This window comes from Haemaphysalis longicornis, unplaced genomic scaffold, assembly GCF_048455015.1.
Source record: "Haemaphysalis longicornis isolate Haplotype H1 unplaced genomic scaffold, Haemaphysalis longicornis Haplotype H1 scaffold_4, whole genome shotgun sequence".
NCBI lineage: Eukaryota > Metazoa > Arthropoda > Arachnida > Ixodida > Ixodidae > Haemaphysalis > Haemaphysalis longicornis.
In genome coordinates this window covers 70,777,721-70,801,774 of record NW_027526361.1, presented here as the reverse complement: position 1 = coordinate 70,801,774, position 24,054 = coordinate 70,777,721, and the positions used below count along the sequence as shown (strand labels likewise).

The 24,054-nt window shown below is 49.9% G+C and overlaps 1 long non-coding RNA gene across 1 annotated transcript in view; it reads left to right on the top strand.

The window, feature by feature from the left end:
* LOC144178901 (uncharacterized) overlaps nucleotides 1–23,344 on the top strand; it is a 315,222-nt gene extending 291,878 nt beyond the window's left edge. The window contains exon 4 of the long non-coding RNA XR_013324093.1: nucleotides 23,177–23,344. This is a non-coding gene — a long non-coding RNA (uncharacterized LOC144178901). The remainder of the gene's footprint in view (nucleotides 1–23,176) is intronic.
* Nucleotides 23,345–24,054: the final 710 nt, after the last annotated feature.

Below are 24,054 nucleotides of genomic sequence, written 5' to 3'. Positions count from 1 at the left end.
TAGGCAGCATTTTATCGTTCTTCATACGAAATTTATTTTCAAGTACACGTTAGAAAGCTCCTGTAACGCTTGTCGCGGGCATTCGTTTAAGTGGCGGTATAGCTCTGACTGAAGCCAAGCTATTAGACCTGTGATAGTGTTTTAGATATCCCCCAGGTGTTGAGTGGTACCTGGTTAGCTAAAATAATAACATTGGTTACAGGTAAGGCTCAGCTTGATAGGTACAAACATATGAGGAAGACGGCGCACGTTAAAGATCCCCATGTGGTCAAAATTAATCCGGAGCCCTCCACTACAGCGCGCTTCATCGCGTGTGAAGCATCGGCGCGTTAAACACTACAATCAATCAACATATGAGGAAGGCTTTCTGAAACAAAAAGAGCCGACTTTCACCAGAACATGACTCGACCACGCTTGTGTAGCGTTCGACTGAAACCTCCCATATCGTTTCGAGAATCGTATTCTGAAGGCGTAACAGAACGTCACTTGAGAGCAGCAATGATATTTTTACTCCCCAGTACAACTTTGATGTAGGGATCACTATTTTACAGTTCAAGTCAATCAAATCAGCAGTAAATTTGCGATCCTAGTTTCCAGGTGACATGTTCGAAACAAAAAAAAACGGAAATCTGTTCAGGCATCTAAAGTTGTCGAGCTCGTCAACGGCATCAATGGACTCTTTGAAAACCACCTCAACTATTCATTCTGAGCCAGTAGGCATACATAATGCGACCAGAATATGTGTCCTCGATGCTTAGAGATTAGTTGCTGGGAGCATGCGGGACACGCGTAAGGACAATGACAGAAGCGTGGAATATGAAGGACAAAATAGTAAAGATGTCACAATCGGAGCGTTGCAGTGAAGACTCAAGTTGCACCCTGAATCCTAATCATGGACAGCTCCTCGACTTGGTGTTCCCCGTGAACTTGAGGTTTATAGTTCCCCAAATCCAATTCGACCTCATAATTACGTTGTTTCCATGCGCTTCGCTTCGGCGTCACCTCGAACGGGACTTGATTTCGACATCAATACTACAGCAGCGCTGGTTTGAAGATATTGTGAGGAGGAAGAGACAAAGAAGTGGATAATTACACATGCCACCATGTTTGCCCACATTCTAAGAAGATGAAGCACATCGTGCGACATAGCCGTGCTCGCGCCAAGATGGCTGACACCCATTCGCCTTCCCTTCGTCAATCATGGTTCGCCTCATCGTTATTCCACCACATAACTATATGTTCACATTACTCGTACAAAAAAATGAAGGCATAGCGTGAATTCATATTCATTCGTCACTGCACTCGATAAACACATAACATCACGGTGTCACACCAACTATGTTTAACTGCGCACTAAACATTCCCTTCATTCACATTTCTGGCGCGTTTTTTGTCCTCGATGTTAAGTCAAACTTGATTTCCGCATTGATTGGTGGTTCGCGTTTCTTCCTACCCAGTTTCCTAGAATGGGTCGTCCCTTGACTAGTGATTGCGCGTGTAGTTTTCTTCCCTATTTACCCGGAGTTGCACTTAAGCGCAGGACGAGGTTTACGTATATAATCTAGCTATGAAGACAAGCTTGATTAATATTCAGGCTATAAGTTCGCAATTATGTAACTTGGTGGAAGCACCGTGGTCCCTGTAAAACATAGCTGCTTTCGTATTCTATCAAAAATGTTGACCTTGAAATTGATGGTGATTGATATAATATTAATGATGAACGTTTTTATGATGCGATAGTAATGGCCCTCTGATGGTGTATTGTAGGAAGTGGGTCGGGAAACAGACAGAGAACGAGATACTTTTTATGCTAGATTGATATTCCTTGATGAAAAAAGACAATGCCACCGGGTGTGGGTCTTTTACCGTTTTATCAACGCGTATACTTTGAGATTTGCGCAGTCGAGATTTCTTGGGTCCTGTTTCGATTCCACCTGTACCGTTACAGTTGCCCGAATTAACTTGCACATCTTGTGAACAATGCCTACTCCAATTAGACTGTTCGGCTATCAAAGCATCGAATCTTCTACCTGTGGTAACCGCAGCAAAGTAATGGTAATCGTCCGCCGAGAACTCACCTATACCGTGCATTCATTACAGCCGCATGATACCAACCAATATGCTTGCCTTACTCAAAAAGACGCAAGCTCTCACGCTTCTCGGTGCGTACATTTTCCCATCAGCTAATATTGACGGCCAGAGATTAGAGCATATCTTTAGAACAGCACACGGCCCTTGGATCATAACCGGAGACTTCAACGCTCACCCTGGCGAAGCTCCAAGATGAACCACAGGGCCCGAAAACTCGCATCGCTGGCGTCTAATTACGGCCTTTGCATACAATATGACGGCAGCCTTACATTTCTCCGTGCACATCATACGGGAGCTCTATGGATCAACGCGTTTGGCTGGCCGTCTACGCTGGTTTACTGATATTGAAACTCACGGCAGTGACCATATTCCGACATAGGTCAAGATTATGGGATTCCATCACCCTTTCTCGCCCACTGTGACCACTTTTATTGACTGGCCAAAATTCGAATCCCTGATGGAGGACGCCTGCCAAGAAGGGCTTTCAACAAGCCTAGAGGTTGTTATCAGCAATGAAACCCAGTCAATGTCATACACGATATATACCTCGAGTGACGGATTTTGACATCGACCTTGAACGCCTGCGCGCAATTAGACGGCGCGCCGAGCAACGGTACAGGTGTACAAAATATGTGCATGCCTTAATTGCTGCCAGACGCACACAGAAGAAAATACAGCGACGCATCGTACAGGTCCTGGCACACAGGTGGAAATCGTTTTGCGAGTCCCTCGACCCTCGGAAGCCTCGTGTCCTCTATATGGAGAACTGGCAAAACGCCTGTGCCGGGTTGACGTTTGGGCTAGTTGGTTCCACATGTTGAAGTTACAGCGCAATAAAACGAACGTCGCCGCTATACAGCGACGTTCGTTCAAGGCATTGGCACTCAATGAAAACCGTCGGGAGTTTGAAGTTGCGGAGGATTTCTGCGTGAGAGTTGCTGCAACAACCGATAACGTTAGATCAGTGAGGAAAAGCCAAGCCCGCCCTCACCATGATAAACGTATACGGTCGTTCTCTTTTCAGTGTAAGAGTTAGAGGCAGCCTTGGCATCCTGCAGGCGTCGTTCTTCACAGGGTCATAACGGAGTAACGTACTCCTTTTGGCTCTGGAGCTCTACAAACGCTTCTGGACCTTTTTAGGTAGAAGTGGTTAGATGGTGTCGTACCCCCACAGTGGAAAACAAGCCGTCTCGTTCCATTGCTAAAGCCTTTCAGATCTTTTCTTGACCTGGCCTCGTACCCTCCTGTTGCCCTGGAAAGCTGCCTCGGCGAAGTCATAAAAAGAATGATCATCACGTGGGTGCAGTGGTACCTCGAATACAACAATGCATATCTGGAGGCTATGACCAGTTTTCGACGAATGCATTCTTCTATCGACTGTGTGGTAGATTTACTAACATTTGTACAGCACGAAAAAAGCTGCAAAAGCCTGTCAGCAGCCCTCTTTCTTGACGTCAAGGGAGCCTATGACAAAGTTTTTCACGAGGCTGTTCTAGACACCCTTCAGCAATTTGGGCTCGGTGGTCAAACTTACAAATGAATACGCAGCTGCTTGTCCGGAAAATCATTTTTTGTAATGACAGAATTAAGACGGTCCAACATCGCAGCACATCATTCAACATGGTGTTGATCAATGGGGTGCTAAGTCCAACCCTTTTCAACCTAGCTATAATCGGGCTTGTAGACGCTCTACCGATCACTGTCTGTGTATCCATTTACGCCGGTGACATCTATCTCTTGGCTTCGGGTGTCAATCGACTTCAGCTGCGAGCACTACTTCAAAAAGAGGCCAATGTGACGAGGACATCCCTCCGAAAGCAAAAACTAAGCATTTCTAGTGACAAGTGCGCAGTGGTTGCATTTACCCGCAAACCCGTATCCCGATATCCCATAACCATCAATGGAAAGTCGATATCTTACTCCAGAAATCACAAATTTCTTGGCGTGGTTATCGACAGGGATATGTAATGGAGCGCACATGTGTCTTTCTTGAAGAAGAAACTCCCCGCCATCGCCCACATTTTCAGATTTCTCACTGGAAAGACTTGGGGCACATCGGTCAGGGGCATGCTACAGCTGTACCAGGCATTTTTTCTGAGGGTTTTGCGTTACAGCTTGCCCTCATATCCAGTACATGCTCCACTAACCTTCGGGCGATACAGAGCATCCAAGCGCAGGCTCTCCGCACGTGTCTCGGTTTACCGCGATGCGCGTCAAGAGTGGAAACAATATACATTGCCTAAGACCATCCTATAGCAACTTATGTGACCACTGAGACGCTACGCCTACACATCAGGCTTTTCACGAGGCTACCATGTCACCAACTTGCGCAGCTTCCTCGAAGTCATCCACGCTCTTCATTCGCAGCGATTGTTGCAGCGCACACGGCTGTAGTACCGTCGAGTTACGCGCCTGCGGTCACACTGTACTCCACGTTGTGGTGTTTGGCAACCCCCGAGATTCGTCTCCATGTTCCGGGCATTTGAAAGATGGCTGACTTGCCACACTCTTAGCCAAAATGGGAGAAAATAAGACTAACTGCAGCATTTACGCCTCGCGAGGAACATTTAGTCCCCAAAAGACCAAATGCGCCAGGATTAGGGCCGTGTGCAAAATGAAGGGACCAAACGTTGGTCCCTCTACGCGAATGGGACCAACGGAAAGATAACAGCGCCCTTTGCTCCCGCAACGTTGCTGTTGCTCCCCCTGGCGGGGGCCCTCCGACTTGTTTCTACTTCTTCGGCGGCCAGCGGGGACGGACGTGCGAAAGGTGAGCTGCGGCGGCGGCGGCTTTTCCCCATTCGCCCTTTTTTTGAAGTTCGTGAGCTTGCATCTTAGCGTCACAGTGCCAGCTATTTTTTTAAAACCAACGCCATTCGATTCGCTATGCGTTACTGCCGACGGCGACCTAATTTTTATTTGCTTCGGTCAATATTTACCCAATTTCTTGCTTAACCCTAAAATAGTAAAAACGCAATTTCTCTTTAAACGAGCGGCCCAACCGCATAAATAACCGCCCCAGCAGGAGCAGCGTACAAAAAGGAAGCTAACCGCTAACTTTTTTTTGTTTTGAAATTGCAGTTTTAATACATTTATAGCCAGAAATGTCAAAACGTGGTTAACACGTGGCCGATAATCTTGAAGGGCTGTAACTTTTTAGGCAAACATATGAACAATAAAATAACAACATGGTGATGTTAGGATACAAGAATTACTCGTAAACATATTAATTTTAAATGAAAACGTGATATTTTAAGCAGGAAAATTACAAGAAGTCTGGCAGAACGCCGGAACTGCAACGGACGCTCTGAGGCTGAGTAGGGCAAAAATAGTTGCACCCTCGTAACCGCAATAAAACTAGACAATAACGGTTAAAACCTGGTGTAAATTGGCTGAATAAGGCATTTTTTTCTATATTTTGTGGAACCCGAACTTGGAATCTGCCGGACGACAGCAGAACGGCAAAATGAAGTCTTCCTCGAAGGCGCGGTCTGACCGCCGTAATAAAAATCCTCTAACAAAATCGTAGTATCTTTATGTATCTCACGGGAAGTTTTTTTTTTCTTTTTTTTAAGAATACAGTGTTATCTAACGGCCCCTTTTCCAGTACCGGCCCTCCTTGTGGCCGCCACGGCGAACCTAACTGGCAGTAACGCGCCCCCCCCCCCCCCCTCCCCAAAATTGTTTGGCTTTCGGGGAACTCGTTCACGAAACATTCTCGTCCTGCAGTCCTTCCGGCACCCACCCGTCACTCGTGCTTATCACATGAATTTCACAGTAGCAGGCGCACGCTCGCGTGACTCATCTAACGTGGCCGAAAGCTTCCTTCACTTTTTTTCATTTTCGTTGCTCCCTCACTGGTAGCCAAGCGCTCGCAGCGTGGTCAGCCTCAAACATTTTTGCCCCTTTCCTTTGAAAGCCTTTTTTGTGTGCACGTACGAACTCACTGTGAACTGTCCGCAAAGAGGAAATAAAAACGTGCAGCCATAGCCACTCTCCATGTAGAAAGCTGAGAGGACGCCGTTTTGTTTGTTTCGCCCGAGGCTATTTGTTAAACATTGTTCAATTTGTTAAACATTGAGAAAATTTGCCTCTTAATACATTTTTGAAGTAAAAACGCATTCTTCGACACCGACATCACAGCCAGAAATCAATAACGACCTTGTTTGATACAAACCCGCACCATCAGCGCAGAAAAGCAGGTTTTCGTCCAATAATTAAATATTTCTTCTTGTTTTCTTTTTATTTTTCATTGCAGTGAAACCATTTTCATTTAGAGCTGGTGCTGACAGGAAGCGTCTCTTTCCCTACATGTTTTATGAAAGAAAGGGAAGAGGCCCTTGTTTCGTGCTACGTAAGCCTCTGAGAATGATAGCGAACCTGCATGCGAGAAATGAGCAATCTTTCAATTTTCTGTTGCCCTTACACCGTGGTTCAATGGGTTGAGTGAGGGAGCATGAGTCCCCAGGTTCTATTGCTGGTTTGAGTGGCGTCTTTTCTGCTGGAGTCGGAAAAACAACAATGTCTGAGTTTCGCTTGTTAACTACCGTGGCCATGGTCTTCATTAATCCGCAGTCTTATATTCAGTGCACTTCACAGGCCACATTTGGCTGCACTACATAAAGCGTTGATTTTGCTTCTTTTTGCTTTTTGAGGTATTTTTTACGGATGCTTGTTAGGGCTGCTGGAAACTCCGTTTTTCTCAATTTTGCGTCCTACCACGAATAACACTTGTTTTGTTGCCCTATTTATTTCCTGCAGGAGCGTGACGACATACGCCCATTGCCGACAGCGTCACGGAGGATGGCTGCCTCCTCTCAACGGACAAGTACCTCAAGACAAGTGGAGCACGCTTGCGCCAAGGACAGCAGCCATGTATACCCGGAATAGCCCAATACTGGGCGCATCGCCTCAACAAGGTGTGCCGTACAAGCCTTCGAAATAGAGACTCCAGCATCAAGAGTAGAGTACGGTTTACTTTAGTTGTGTATGTTGCTTACACAGTGTTGCTATAAAAAGCTTGAAAGTGACATTTTCTTTGTCGTGAGTACTTTGTCGTGAACAAGTGGCCAAGAAATACTGCTTCTGGTCTCTTGTGTTTACTCCTGTCTTCTGAATTGTCGGTCTAATGGAACGACAGTCACTCATGGAGTATTTCCACGAGCCAGCACATCGTCTTTTAGTATGCACGGTTAATCCAGAGGGGAGCATTTGCAGGGATGAACATTTAGTCTTGAAAGCATCAATTGGTCTAGGGGGAGTAATGGGAAAGATTAACAATTGATACTCAGAGGACCAACGGTTGGTATCCAGTGGACTAACAGGGGTGACTAACAGTTGATCTGCAAGGGACCAACAGTTAGTCTTTATGGCGGACCAACAGTTGAACCATCAAGGGACTAAGTGTAGAGGGACTAGCAGTTGGTACCCTTGCCGTTAGTCCCAAAAAGGACTAATTCTAGTGGCAACGCATTTAGTCCCGAAAAGGACTAACGCCGATGCCCCGTTAGTCCTTTTTGGCTAAGAATGCACCCCCGGCTCTCAGACTGTTTTCCATGCAGTGACTGCAGGAACAACACCGTGACCGTGAAGCATATATACACAGATGATTCTGTAACGTCCTCGAGCTCGGCAGGTGCGGTAATTACCGGCAATGTTTAGGCTGATGCATGCTGCCCGGACAGCCCATGACAGTGAAAGCACCGTCTTGCTTCCGCTTTCATGGACTGATGCCGCTAGGGTGCTTGGTCAGTTCGCGCGCAGGACCTCCATTAGTCAATGGAATACACCGGGAGGACCATACTCCAGCACCGACTTCCGTGTGGACTGTCTCGATCACAATCTACTTTACTTTGTAGACTGTGGTTGGGAGTGGCCTTCGCGAAAGCCTACTCCTTCCTCATCGGGATGACCAGTAGCGCCCACTGCGACGCCTGAGAGGTTGACGAGACAATCGAACACTGGCTTTGTCGTTGCCCCCAGTATTCATCGGAAAGACGTTGTTGGCCACAGAGCTCAGCCGATTGGACAATCAAGCGTTCACAGAAGAGGCCAGGGGCGTATTTTTTTCTGAGGGGGGGTCAGATTCTATCATTGATGATAAGGATTAAGGATGGTGATGAAGAAGATGATGAGGAGGAGGTGGAGAAGGATGAGGATAGTAGCCCTTTTATACAGCGAAATTCTGGAAAACCAAAATAAAAGAAATATAAAACTTCGACTAGACTTTTTCTATGACCTGAAGAGTCATCTTGGGGGTATAAACTCAAAAATTAAGGGAGGTGTGCGGACATCCGGACCCCCTTCTGGATGCGCCAATTGTAGAGACTATTCTATGACATCGACCCCTATCGACTTCGCAGAAGGCAACAAAGGCCTTCTGCGTTTTATGAAGGACGCAGGCCTATAGATGAAAGACTATAGTGCCCAAAAAGGGACTAAAGTGTGTGCGCGTCCCCGCTCCTATATCCTTTTCGCCTGCCCTCTCTTTCATCCACTGAACACCCCTCCCCCAGTGCCGAGCAGAAATCCTGTCTCTAAGCCTAAATAACCTCTCGGCCTTCCCGTTCGCTTTTCTTCTCTCTCTCTCTCTCTCTCTCTCTCTCTCTCCTCCTCTCTACTCTTATTTTGGCAATTTTCCCTCCGGTGACGTAATCGCTGCTTCAGAAACCTCCCGCTTTGTCGCTGTTTCAACCTCCAGATGCGAGAAAACTGTATGCCCTTTGCCCTGTTGGCATTTCTGCTTTCGCCTTATCCAAGAGCCGTCGTCGATCGCGCGTATTTTGTTCATACCGCGACGGCGGGTGCTAGAGGTTAACCGCAGGAACATCGTATCGGGATGACTTAATTCCCTCGAGGAAGGCCCCGCTTGCTCTTTAAGTCTGTCGTGCAGGCCCGATTACCCCCGCCCACCTCCGTGTGCACACGCGCCAGCATAACTTTGCTTTTGCCCGCAGTCCTTGCTGCGCGCACCAAGTCGCTTACTGCTGCTGACAGCACACCGAGAGCGCGAGCAGTGCAAACCGCGCTGCAGCGACAGCTTGGTGCAACGTCCGTGGTCCCTCCACCATCCATATTAATTTTTCGCCCCATTACCGGCGAGCACTTCATTAGCAGGTGTTTTCGTGGCGAGCCGCTCGCCAGGCTTGCGCTTTTGCGCTGTTGCCACCTGCGGCAAGATCTGAGCGGGCGGAAAAAAAGTTGAACTCCGCAACTTCATAATCGAGTTAACACGCGGCGTTATGCAAAAACGGCAGAAGCCGAGCCCAAGCCACGCGGCATGTCCGCCCGCAAGGGCCTGCCTTACTTCCGAATCTTTCGCGCTGGCTTCTTTCGTATTTATCTTTCTCTCGTTTCTTACTTTTGCTTCTCTGTTTCGGGGTAAGCTCAGTGTAGTGAGTACTGTCGCTATAACTAGCCGCTCGGAGCGTGCTTCGAAACAAGCCAGATTTATGGAAAGAAAGCAAGAAACTTGCCTTGCTCGTTAATCACGAAACTTTCCCAGTTTTTCCATCCGTAACACTTCTCCCTATATTTTTCTTTATTTTAACAAGTTTTCCAGTACAGGGAACGTGGTTCTCGCGAAAAAAATTCGCGCCATCTGAAACTTAGCAGGTCTTCCCCGATCGAACTCAAGGCTTGTAAGGCCCTTGGTTCGATCGCAACTACAGTGGAAGAAAAGCAGAAACGGAGGGTCAGATTATATTTTAACTATTCTTTTTCCTCCAGGTTTTGTTTTTAGCTTAGCTCTTAGCAACGTTATTTTTGCTGCGTATCATTTCTGGTAGACTATGCGTGGCTGGCATATAGGTTTCCGCGAAGAGCAATTGTGCAATCATGTGCAAATGAAGCATGGATACCAAAATATGAACCAGCACGCACAAGTTACGCGATTTCTATTCGTGCAAGTCGAATTATCGAATGGATAAGTTTTGTTATAGTGACGGTTGGTAACAGAGCTTTTAAACATACCCGAACCTCACAAATATTGAACGTCGGCGATCCGCAACTTTCCGTATCAATTTGTTGCTGTTTTTGTGTGCACATAACATTTTGCCAAGAATGTTACATGGCCGTTTAGGCCATGACCACACTACGTCACTATACACGAGTTCCTCAGGACAACGCTGGTGACGATGGCTTCACTGCTGCGTTTACACAACATTGCATTTTCCGTGAGCGGGCTAAACGTTCAGTAAAGGCTTCGGCAGAAATAAACAGGAGTAACAGCATAGAAATAGTTTATTTTAAGTCCAGTCCCTCCATCGCTTGCTTACCGGTTATGTTCGGCTTATCTGTTCTAACAAAAACTGTATTCAAAGGAAGTCTACTCGAGGCATGGTAAACCCGCCGCGGTGGCTCAGTGGCTAAGGCGCTGTGCTGCTGAGCACGAGGTCGCGGGATCGATTCCCGGCCGCGGCGGCCGCTCTTCTGATGGAGGCGAAAAGCAAAAACGCCCGTGTGTTCGAGATTTCGGCGCACGTTAAAGATCCCCAGGAGGTCAAAATTAATCCGGAGCCCTCCACTACGGTGCGCATCATCGTCTTCGTTGGGTCGGCGCGTTAAACCTTACAATCAATCAATCAATCAATCGAGGCATGGTAAGTGGTTTTTTTAACTTCAGTGGACCGTCAACAAAGGTTTAGTGTAGTGACGACGAAAAGGCAATGCGCTGTTCAAAGAAGTTCTCGTTACTCCAAAAATTTATGCGTGCTTTGAAAGAGCAACTCAGATTTGGCGTACAGAAGCCGCAAGTCTATGCATAGAATACACACGGGTGCGAACAAGTTACAAAAAAGGACACATGGCACGCAATATCCGCGTTCATGCAAGAACGTGCACAATAACAAGGAATGTGTGTGGTGTTTTGCCACATCTGATGCACTTTCTAAGGGTCTCAAAACCTTTCGGTATGAGCTCGCCCCGTGTAACGGTAGTGTACGGAAAACCGATCCCGAGGCCATCTGCATGCACACGCGAAAACGAGTGTGAATATGGCTGAAATACACGTCATTACGATGTCTTTTCATCGGTGTTAAGGACTGTGATGATTGCCATCCCCGGGCCACGAGAGTGCGCCAGGAAACGACGGGGGCCGTCGAAAAGAAGACGACGACTAGCGGGTCCACGCGGAGGGAAGAGCACGAGAGGGGAGTGTGCCGGCGGTAACCAGGGACGAGACAGCGCCAGTACTTCTCGGGAGGCGGTTCGAGGCAGGCCAGGAGCGTTCGTGCACCGGGCTCGGAGAACCGTCTCGGGAGCTGTTCCGGGACTACTCTGCCGCGACGAGAGCTGCCTGTTCCCGCTGGCGAGGTCCCGAAGCGTGATCCGGGCCGAGGTTCGGGGCGAGGCCTAGAGAGGCCAGGCACGAGCGCAAGCATCGGCGTTCCGACCGACGACCACTGCGATTCAACAGGCGACGGTCCCCCGACGTTCCACACATGCCATCGACATAATCCCGCCCAGCGTCGAGCAGACGGGAACGTGAGCGTGTCCCCTCGTTTTCCGTTTCGCACGAACTTTGGTTTGGACTGGTGTTAGCCATTCCGCCGCGTCGCCCGCGTGTTGTTCTCTGTTGTTGCCGTTAGATCCCTAGTGTTGTTTCTTCGGGTGTTTGTGTGTCCTTCCCGGAATATATGTTTCTTACTTGTGCTGAGCCCACGGCATCACTTGTCGTTGATCCTCCTCCGCGAGCCTCACACCCGCCTGCTTAACACGCGGCCTCACAATATCTGGCGTCCGCGACAGGACCGCGTGCTCTAATTCCATCTTGAGACTAAGCAGGCAAGCGGGTGCGGCAAGCGAGAATGGAACTCGAAAAGCTGATGTCCATTGGGAAGGAGCTAGGACTGTCCGGACCAGCTCTAAAAGAGTTTATTGACGAGGAACGCACAAAAGAAAGGGACCGGCGCGCAACTGAACGCGAGGCGGCTAAAGAAGCGGCAATACTAGCCCAGAACAGAGAGTCCGAGACCAGAGCTCGCATTGAGGCGGAACGCGCCCTGGTAGAACTTAAGCTGCGGCTTCAGGAAGGGTCGCAGAGTTCTAACGAGGTAGGAGGTGACCCCGCGCCTAATGCAGCACAAGGCGTCCACAGCCCGCACAAGTTCATTCCTGCCTTCAACGAGGACCGGGATGAGCTTGACGCCTACATCCAACGTTTCGAGAGGGTGGCAACCAGTCAAGGGTGGCCCTCAGACAAGTTGGCGCTATCCCTACACTTGTGCTTGACTGGCGAAGCTCTCAGTGCTGTTGGTCGCATGTCTTCCGACGATGCCATGGATTACCCTAAATTAAAGAAGACCCTGCTCCAGAGGTTCAGGTACACCGAGGAGGGCTACAGGAGCAAATTTAGGGAGTCCAAGCCGCAGAACTCGGAGACAGGCCGTCAATTTGTGGGCCGCCTACGCGGCTACTTTGACAATTGGCAGGAGCTGGCCAAAACGGAGCAGACGTACGCCGCGCTCCGAGATAAAATGGTGGCCGAGCAATTTCTCGACAGGTGCCACAATAAGCTGGCCATTTTTCTCAAAGAGAGGGGTTACAAAAACCTAGATCAGCTCGTCGAAGCAGCTGACCAATACCTCGAAGCCCAGGGCTTAATCAACTTGGGTAAAGGCCGAGAGGAAACGAAAGAGGGCAGCAAGCCCCCTGGACTCCCTCGCGCTCCTGATCATCAGGATCACAAGACGTCCAAGCCACATTGCTTTTTATGCAATAAGTTAGGGCACCGGCCATCAGACTGCTGGAGTAAATCGCGGGGTTCCAGTCAGCCCAGCCAGAAGGCGCTCTTTTGCGGACGGTGCCGAAAACACGGACACCGATCTGACCTTTGCCCCAACCAACCAGGGAACACGGGCCAAGTTTCCTGTTCCTTGACTGGACACGCATCCTGGCCGGAACTGTCAAGGCAGGGGAAACAGAATCCAAAACACAGGAAACCGAGAGTTAACCGGGAGCAAATGCCGACCGCCGAAGGATTACTTGAAGGGCAACCTGTGACACTGTTACGCGACACGGGCTGTAATTCCGTAATCGTGAAGCGGTCCTTGGTTCGCGATACCAAGCTCACGGGGAATACCAGCACTGTCTATCTGTTGGACCGAACCCGCCTCGTTTTACCGGAAGCGGAAGTGGAGATCGTGTCTCCATTTTTCTCTGGTCGAGTACTAGCCACCTGTATGGAGGACCCTCTCTATGACGTTATCATAGGGAACATCGAGGGCGCTCGTGATGCATCCATGCCGACCCGCTACTCGGAAAACAGAAGGGTGGAGTCCCAGGAGTCGGAATCTCTTCCGACGAGTATTGGCCCAGCGAACGGAACAGGAAGCGTTCCAACAGTCGTTCCAGAAGTCCAGTGTAGCCGGAACGAACCGCCGTGCCCACCAACGAACGCGGAGTCAAAGCCCGAAACACGCGTGGGTGCAGCAAGACGCGAGGCGTTGAGAAAAACGCCGCGGCTACCGGCGGTTACTGTTAGCCCTTCTACGATCAGCGTTGCTGAATTAAGACAAATGCAACAACATGATCCTACGCTGCAAAAGTTTTTCGGTGAGGTCGGGAAAAAGATAATGGTGAACTCGGCTGCTATCCAGTTTGAAATGGTAAATGGCGTTCTATACCGGCGGTACCGTTTACCCTCGAGACAGGAAATAGAGCAGCTCGTTGTCCCAATCGAGCTTCGAGACATTGTTTTGACAATGGCTCACGAGGGAATCCTGGCTGGACACCAGGGAGTTAAACGAACTCTGGACCGCGTGCGTGAGGAATTCTACTGGCCTGGCATGCAGGGTGACATAACAAGATTTGTGAAATCCTGCGACATTTGTCAGCGGACTGTACCTAAACATCTAGTAGGCCGCGTGCCACTAGGAAACATGCCTGTGATCGAGACACCGTTCCAGCGGGTTGCCATCGACATAGTGGGGCCGCTCTCCCCCACCACAGAGAACGGCAACCGGTATGTGCTAACGATGGTGGACTTTGCGACCCGCTACCCCGATGCCGTGGCGTTACCAAGCATTGATACCGAGAGGATCGCTGAAGCTCTCCTAGAAATGTTTGCTCGAGTGGGATTTCCTCGAGAGATCGTCAGCGATCGGGGCAAGTCCTTCACATCGGGACTTATGAAGGAGCTCAGCCGTCTGCTTTCAGTTGCACAGCTGCCCACGACACCGTACCACCCAATGGCTAACGGGCTGGTTGAACGATTTAACGGCACGCTAAAGCAAATGATAAGGCGGATGTGCCAAGAAACTCCTAAAAACTGGGACCGCTACTTGGCACCACTGCTGTTTGCATACCGCGAGGTGCCCCAATCTAGCTTGGGTTTTGCACCGTTCGATCTCCTGTACGGCAGACATGTCCGAGGACCGATGGCTATACTGAAGGAACTTTGGACAGGAGAGAATGTAAATCCTGAGGTCAAAACGTCGTATGCATACGTCGTCGAGCTTCGCCAGCGCCTGGAAGACACTTGCCGACTGGCACACGAAGAGCTCCGGAAGGCCAAGTTGGCGCAGAAAAAGTATTACAACCGGAAAGCGAAGACACGTTACCTCGCCGTTGGTGACAAAGTTTTGCTTCTGCTCCCGTCCGACAATAATAAGTTAATCCTCACATGGAAAGGTCCATTCAATGTTTTGGAAAGGCGCAACGAAGTCGATTATGTGATTGATCTTGGAACCCGGACGAGCCTTTTCCACATCAACATGTTGAAGAGATACGAAGAGCGAAAACCGTCTAAGCCAGATCCACAACATGTCTCCGTCGCCCTTAGATCCGACGAAAATGAAGGAGGTGACGTACCGTGTGTCCCTCTAAGACAAAAAGAGACCTACAAAGATGTGGACGTTTCGGCGGCTATGACTCCTGAACAACACGCGCAGGCATGTACGCTTCTGTCATCTTACCAGAAGATCTTCTCAGACCTCCCTGGGAAGACAGACCTGGTTCACTGCAAGCTGCGCCTTACAACAGACCAACCTGTTCAAGTGCGGCAGTACCCGATTCCATTTGCCATGCAAGAGCCCGTGGAAAAGGAGGTGCAGGAAATGCTGCGAATGGGTATTATCGAGCCTTCAGAGTCGCCGTACCAGTTTCCCATCTTGCCAGTAGACAAAAAAGATGGAACGATAAGGCTCTGCATTGACTTCAGACAACTCAACCTTGTCCTTGTCGCCGACAATGAGCCCATACCTAGGGTTGACGTGATGTTTGCAAAGTTGGGAAAGAGTCGGTTCTTTTCAAAATTTGACTTGACTAAGGGCTATTGGCAAGTGCCTATGGATGAGGAATCGAAGCCATTCACTGCCTTCGCCTCTGCATCGGGGCTATACCAGTTTCGGTTTATGCCATTCGGCATCAAGACCGCCCCAGCGGTTTTTACACGCCTTATGCGTAAGGTGGTTGGTGGTCTTCCACATATCTACCATTACTTCGATGACGTTCTCATCGCTACCGAGACTTGGGAGGAACACCTAGAAGCGCTCGAGACATTCCTCAGGATGGTGCAGAAGGCGGGACTTACGATTCGACCTAAGAAAAGCGAAGTCGGCTTCTCCTCAGTAAAATTCCTGGGACACATCGTTGGCCATGGCCTCCTACGGCCGCAAGCAGAAACGCTCCAAAAGGTTCACGACGCCACACGACCGACGACAAAGCGACAGGTGCGGTCTTTCCTCGGCCTCACGGGCTATTACCGGCAGTTCGTGCCAAACTACGCTCAAGTATGTCACCCCTTGACGGAGCTGACTCGCAAGCGGGCACCCAACAGGCTCATTTGGGGTGACAAGGAACAAACAGCGTTTGAAACTCTTAAGGAACTGTTGTCAACCGAACCTATTCTGAAAGCGCCGGACTTCTCCAAGCTTTTCGTACTCCGCACGGATGCGTCGTCCACAAGCATTGGCGCAGTCCTCATGCAACAGCATGCAGAGGTTCTTCATCCAGTGGCCTACGCGAGCCGTCGTCTCTTACCTCGAGAAGCATCCTACTCCACTGTGGAGAGAGAGGCATTGGCGTTAGTCTGGGCGATTAAGAAGTTCCACATATACCTATATGGGAAGCAGTTCATCCTACAGAGTGACCACCAGCCTTTAGCTTACATACACTCCGCCAGGCACATTAACAGCCGCGTACTTCGCTGGAGCCTCACAATGATGGAGTACGACTTTATAGTAGAGTACGTGAAAGGCAGTGAAAATGTAGGTGCAGACTACTTGAGCCGTATCTGAGCGGAGTGAGTTTTTTTTTTTTTCCTTTCTCGCGTTGGATTCCATTTTCTGGTGTTAGCGACTGTTTCAGACTTTCTGTGCCGAGTGACATTCTGTGACATTCTGTGCCGAGTTTTGTTCTCCTAAACAAACCTCTCGGGAAGGGGGGTGAGTGTGATGATTGCCATCCCCGGGCCACGAGAGTGCGCCAGGAAACGACGGGGGCCGTCGAAAAGAAGACGACGACTAGCGGGTCCACGCGGAGGGAAGAGCACGAGAGGGGAGTGTGCCGGCGGTAACCAGGGACGAGACAGCGCCAGTACTTCTCGGGAGGCGGTTCGAGGCAGGCCAGGAGCGTTCGTGCACCGGGCTCGGAGAACCGTCTCGGGAGCTGTTCCGGGACTACTCTGCCGCGACGAGAGCTGCCTGTTCCCGCTGGCGAGGTCCCGAAGCGTGATCCGGGCCGAGGTTCGGGGCGAGGCCTAGAGAGGCCAGGCACGAGCGCAAGCATCGGCGTTCCGACCGACGACCACTGCGATTCAACAGGCGACGGTCCCCCGACGTTCCACACATGCCATCGACATAATCCCGCCCAGCGTCGAGCAGACGGGAACGTGAGCGTGTCCCCTCGTTTTCCGTTTCGCACGAACTTTGGTTTGGACTGGTGTTAGCCATTCCGCCGCGTCGCCCGCGTGTTCTCTGTTGTTGCCGTTAGATCCCTAGTGTTGTTTCTTCGGGTGTTTGTGTGTCCTTCCCGGAATATATGTTTCTTACTTGTGCTGAGCCCACGGCATCACTTGTCGTTGATCCTCCTCCGCGAGCCTCACACCCGCCTGCTTAACACGCGGCCTCACAAGGACAAATTTACGTACGCTTCTCGGGCTTACGCATGCGTCTTCAACGGGGTCCTATTGCAACGCATATTTATTCCGCCTTTTGACTGAGATAATTTATATTACAGCAATATATGCTCAATAAATAATGAAATTCTCAATTGAGTAGTACACTAAGCAGGCCCCCTGCGAAGATTCTGTACGCAAGACAAGTAGTTGGGGCAGGACGAAACGGCACCTAGTTGGCGCAATATATCTCGCGAAGAAGTACACATTCTCTGCGTACAGCTTGACAAACAGCCCAGCTTGAAACCCATGCCCCGCGCGGCCACAACTTGACGCTCTTTGACGCGTGCATGTGACACGTGGCATCAAGCGGGCGAATACGACACCCTACAAGAGCTCTGCCACGACAGGCCCGTCATAAAACTTTAATCGCGCCTCTCACAACGCTCTCAACACGCATCGCGAGACAAGTCACGGAAGAAACGAAACGGATGGTCGGCACCACACCCGCATACGCAACGACCGTCGAAACACTCGGCGTCAGCGCACGCGACGCGCCTCCTAGCGGCTTTGTCGCGCAGAACGGGGCTGCACTGCGAGTAAATAAAGCGCATGCGCAGAAATTAACTTTTTAAATGAACGCCGGCGGATCCCAGCTGACGTGCCGAGTTTATTAAAATGAAGACGAATGGCCGCTCCAAAGGGTTTGGGGAATTCAGCGGGGAGCGAAGCCGCCTCCGAGGCTCCCGGGACGCCGGCCGCTGAGCAGGATGGATGGGCCGCGCCGACTCATTCCCGAGATGAGATATATGGCCGCAGTATGGCAACGCGCGCGACCGCGACGCGCTGCCGCCTGCCGCCTCCCGCCGCGGCACGGCGCCGCTTCCTGCCGTCACTCGGCACAATCCTGCATCGCACGGCGAAGACGCAGGGATGCCGCCGGGTGGTTTGGTTGTGTGGCTTTTCGCTTTCAAACTGCTTCCTTGTGGTGGTGCGCGTGTCTGAAGCCCACCGGTTTCAAAATGTGGCGACTGTATAAGCAACTTGTGAGCTGTCGTTAATGGAAATAAAGCTACTGCCCCTATCGTAACAACTTTAGAACACCGTCATGAACTCGGTATTGGTTCGTTCTCGGAGCTGGTGCTTTGGATTGTTTCCAACGTGTAAATATCTTGATTAACCCCAAAAACGCTCATAGGGGTCACGGTCTTGGCACATAGTTGACATGCCCAGCGTACACCGTGGAGATATTAGTTTGAAAACTCCTGATTGTTGTTTTCAATGCCATTGCTGCAAAACCTACTCCTACGAACTAAAAATGATGCGGTAGGGCGTCAAATGTAATCAGATTACTTATCACGCAACAGCACGTACCGAACTTTGTAGTTGCAGCATATTTTGCCCGTTACGCCCTGTTAAGCGTATATATACTGTCGCAACTTTCACGATATACCTATAAATAATGACATGATCCAATTTTCCAGCCCCGTGAAACGCTGTTTCTTACGTCTATAGCTTACGATATGCCTGTAAGCTTGAACAATCGATTGAATACACGACAGTAAGTTCCGGCTAAGACGCTATATAAACAATGAGCCTCTGAATCGGGACAGTTCTACAGGCTCCCTTTATAACAATGCTTCACCATCCAATTTGCAGCTTAATCAGCTCAGTCACCCTCAGGCACTTGGAAGCCTACAACATTATCAGTGTATACCTTGTCGCTATTGCCACACAGCTTCGCTGCATTATTCTATCCCACTTCCTTCTTCACATCTACGCCCATGTTAATCCAAACAAAAAGTGTCATGCTGCTCAAGTAACTCAAAACTTGAAAATGAACTACATGGCGCGCTCTGCTGACCTCTCCACCACTGTTCCGAAGCTAGGACTTGAGCTGGGTGCCTATGTAAACAGTGCTTCATCTTCCCCAATCGTTGAGAAGATGTAACTACCTTCGTCCATGACACTTGGCAACAGGGACATGTTTTAGCAAAAGCCGGAAAAATAAATCCAGAAAAGCGCATAGTCTGTATTTATGTGGGCGCTAGCTGTTCCCGCTTCTCAACACGACGTTGCTCTAAAGTTGTCCCAAAGGAGACTGAATGGTGTTTCCGGCCGACGTGTGCACCACCCACCCGTGGTTTCGTCATATTCCCCGCTGATATGTTGTTTTGCTGCGGGCAAGGCTCTATAAATGCCGCGAGTTCCACCATTCATCAGCCCTGAATCTTGTTTTGAAATAAATTTCTGCCTCGAAGCCACCCTGGAAAAAGCGTACACAGTAGTGCAGGACCTCTGGGAAAGGCGCACTCTGTAGCGTCCATTCCCGCTGCACGCTTTGGGCCAGCCGAGCCGGCGTGCGCGCAGGGACAGATCGCGAGCCAGCGTCCCCAGCGGCTATGACGAATCCCCGTGTGGCCTGATAGCAGCGCTAGTGCCCTTCCGTGCTCAGCTGTGCGCCGGGCGGCCGGCGCGGGCGGGCGGACGTGCGAGCGTCGGACGGGACGAGATGGAGATGGCCTTTAACCGAGATTCTCCATGACCCGGATTCTTCTCCTTCTCCGGGGCCCGACGTCGCGCCCCTTCCGACGTCGCATGCACGCCAGCGCCCCGGGCCGAGACCCACTCCCCTTCCCTGTCTCTCCTTTTACCATGCTTCGATTATTTCAAGGGTGCCGCGAGATATGGCACGCTGCCCGAGAATGTACACACGGAACGGAGCCGTTGATCAATAAGTGACGAGGAGGAGGACGAGGACCCCTCGCCGAGCGCCGCCCCTTCACGTCGAACTCGCTGCTGCGGCAGGCCTACAGCCCGGCGTTGCCGAAGCGGAGGGGCGTCGGGGTCCACCCTTCGATCTCCGGCGCGCTGCAGCGCGCCGCGGCAAAGCACTGCCGCCGAGCGACTTCCTTCTCCTCCGACCGGGCTGCGGCGGGCCACCCGGGGCCCGAACAGAATTTGCAGCTGCCTGCGGCGGCCGCGAGTGGTGCAAGTTTGACGACGCGAACAGGCGCGCGCGCGCTTCCGAGACCCTCGTTGGGGCCACGTGCCTCCTTGCGGGCTTTGTTTTTGCTCCCCCTCGCTGTTCTCAGGGTCGTTTGCATATTGCGACGCCAAGGTCAAACGAACTTGTGAACTGGCGCTGTTTGGAGCGGCCCGTGTCATTCGCTGGCGCTCAGCGACTCGAAGGAATTGCCGTGTTGTTGTTGTTGTTTTAGGCTAACAGCCTGGGTGGTTGTTCTTGGCATACTTAAACTTCGGAACGCGAACTTGTTCAAAGAAGACAAGTTTGGTAATGCGCATACGTCGGAGTCTTTGTGGGGAAAAAAACGGCTCAGCATTCAACGAAACGAAAAATAGGATGTTTTGGGGCTCAAAGTGTTTGCCTTACCGTCGTTGAAATATATAAGGCGAACCGACAAGGAGGCGTACATCCAAAGAAAGACACGTTTGTTTGAAATAACTTTGATCAAGCCATTTTAAGGATCGTATACTGAACTTTTTCTAACTTTTCCGCGTATATACCCAGTCTCCTTGGTTTCAGGAAACCAGAACACTCGCTACCGAATTTTCCAGTCTGTTTCGCAGTGTTAGCTTCTTCTGGTAGCCTTTTTTTTTTAGTTCAACAACAACAACAAAACTGTGCCCAGCTCAGTTTCTGTATCCAAACTTCTTATAGCAAAAACAGCGTGAATAACGGGACATGTAAAGAGAAACCCTTCTCGTCATGCTCTTCTGGGATGGGCCGAGCCTGACGTGCAACTTTATTATGTAAAGCAGTCTATGTGCAGAAACGAAAACATGAGAAACGGGGCGCACGAGGACAAAAAAGCTCAGATCACAATGCTCCCATGTGCAGCCTTCCCGCTCATGGCAGTCCTTTCAACAGTGATTACTCTGCAATTTTTTTAGCGAAATAAAATGTTTTTTTGGACAGCTCATATTTGATGTGAATACTTGTTCTGTGCAAAGTTTCAAGTCGCGCACGTTGCGCGACTAGGTTCCTGAGCCATGTAAACTATCCCATAGAAATGCATGGGGTGTAAGATTAGACAGCGAATTACACAAAAACTGTTCAGAATCCTGGAAAGTTCTTGTAGCGTTTTCATCTTCACGATGACTTCTAGCGTTATGCCAAACATCCCTTTCCTAAAGTGGTTTGCCTAGGTTCCTGAGAGGTTTGCATTTTGAGCGAGAAAGCTGGGTATGTCATCATGAGGAACAAGGTAACGTGTTTTAAAGGACGAAAAGTGGGGCAGGGGGGGGGGGGGGGGGGGGGGGGGTGCTTAAACTTGCAGTCACCCAATGTATACCTAGAGGATGATTAAACAGAGAGATGTAACTTTATCCCCCCTCCTCCACAAAAAAAGAGCTGTACGTTGTTAGGTCCCTCATTTCAGGATACTATAGGAGCTTTCTGTCTTCTCCGTATGTTCCACCAGCCGCAGTTGCGTATCACAGCTGGAGGTGGACAGTTTCGCAGTCTGGCGGTATTGAAAGCCGCAGTTGCGTATCGCAGCTAGAGGTGAACAGTTTCGCAGTTTAAGCAGGTGGGGCTGGTGGTAAGGATAACGTGCTTGTTTGCAAGAACCTCAGATTACACTTCTGAGCCTTGCTGTGTGAAAGGTGGGCAGGTAAATAGTATTGCTTCCATAAATTGTAGTGTTGCGTAATGCCCCGATAGGTAACTAGGAGGTGAGCGCCCTGCGGCCAGATGTCCCGAAGTGCCCCCTGGTCTATAGTCTACGCTTTGTTGTGTGATACATGACATTGCCGCGAAGAGCGAATGGGCCAAACGGGGCGGTCGCTGGAGAAAGGCTTTTATAGCCGGTGCTGGTATTCGCCCGACTGAGGATTCTTCGACACGCTGCTTGAAAGTCAGCGATGATATCAGCTGGCGCGGGTGATTGCAAGAGCGACCACCGCTTCCTCTATACTTGGAGGGTATTGATACTGGTAAGGTGTTGATACTCCACGTACCAGCGGTGTGCTTGGTACGTGGAGTAGCGACCAGCGTCATCCCATTCATGCGAGCGTAGTCTGCACAGTTCGCGTGCATGGTAGTGGGGTGGTACACGGTAGTATTCTGCTAGTACCTATGCTGGTGACGAACGTCTCCCCTGGTAAAACGGCGGATGCGTGTTGCGTAGAATTGAAGCCACAAGGATGCTTTGCTTAATAGCACTTGTGGGTATGTCTTGGCTGTTCTCCTGGAGTATTGTATACCTATGTGAGCAAGCAGTTGGCGTCCTGTTTTGGAGGCCGCTAGACTATGGTGCTGGCTTACCAGGCGGACATGTTTGATCTCCATCTCTGCGTTGTGTACTCTGAGTTTGATGACTGTTATCCGAAGTCGTGCTGATGGGGAGACCATGTGCTTGTTTATGTGCTTTCCGAATAAGTGTGGCGAGCTTGTTTGCGTCGCTTGCGGAGAGCACCGCAGAAGGGATTGTGTAGTTTATGCGAGAGAAGAGATGAAGGCTTGGACAAGTCATAGTGTGTCAGCTTCCTTCGCCGATAGAACCTTTGTGGCGATTTGTTCGAGAACATGAATAATTTTACCCCTTCTGTGAGACATGGGGCGATGCGTAGAGGTGGAACAGTCTTCTTGAAATGTCTGCGCTAAAGGCTTCCATTTAATTTCAAAAAATTCAAGATTCGTGATAACGTTACCAGATGGGGAATACCAGCGGAAACCTTCAATAGTTACTTCACAACGTGAAAAATTACGAGAAAGAAACGCCATCAATTAAGCAAAAAAAATTAATGGTTTAAAACAAGCGCAGCGGAGTACAAACAGGAAATTATCAAAATCAAGGTATCTATTGACCTATTAGACACGCTGTTCAAGGCTATTAACGATAACATTGATCAACAATAAAAGCACTAAACAAACTATAGGTTAGATCGGTAATATATGTTAGATCGGGATGATAGCTGGTGGGTATAACCGTCTTATTGCACAAATACTCGGACTAACAAAACCATCGACACTTCACCAGACAATTAACTTCTCTTTTTTTCCAGATTGAAGATCCCGGATTGGTTCAAGGTTCAAATAACATCACCCAGTGAGCGCCACATGCTCTCTCCTGTTGTGCCAACGGGCCGTGGAAGCAACTGAACCAAGCCTTCGAAAAGCTTTACTTGGAACTAGCGATGATACTCAACAATGAAGATGAATGCACAAGGTCCCCGATGCAAGTAAATAACGGACAGTCGCGTTCGTGAAAGGAGCGTTTGCTTCTGCTGTGGCGTCCAACGTTACTAGAAGTAACGTTGGTGGCGTCTGCATAGACGCTTTCCTGTAGGGATTTTTTTTATTTCGCTTTAAACACTTAGCGCTTACAGGGCCAACACTGAGCACTTTGCCGGTGGGCATACAGTCACCGATGTACCCCGCGTGCATAAGGACACATCTGAAGAGACGGCATACAGGAAGTAATATCATAAGTCGGACGTGGTAAGCGGGAGTGACTGATTAACTATCAACATGCCTTCCCTTGCTCCACCAAGTTCGGCGGCGCAGGTAACATTATTACTGACATGTCAACTGGGAAGCCTATTGCATTCGAAAATAATAATCATCCTGGCCAGTTGTTGGGCTTCAGAAGGCTGTCAGTAGGTTACCGGTAAAAAGCGCAAAAGCTCATGGCCACATTGTTTTCCCTCGCGGAGTCCTGCCACTTACGGTTCGAGAGCTCTCCTGGCATCTTTCACGCGCGTGTGTGCTTGTTGTTTATGTTTCCACAGAAAAAAAACGATCATGCATCGCGAATTCAATAAATAACAATGATTGACCATACTAGATGTTTCTGTGAAAGGTAAGCATCCTGGGACAAAGCACGCAGACACGAGTGTGAAAGCCACCGGCGTACGAGAGGCTTTTCGAACCGGAAGTGGCG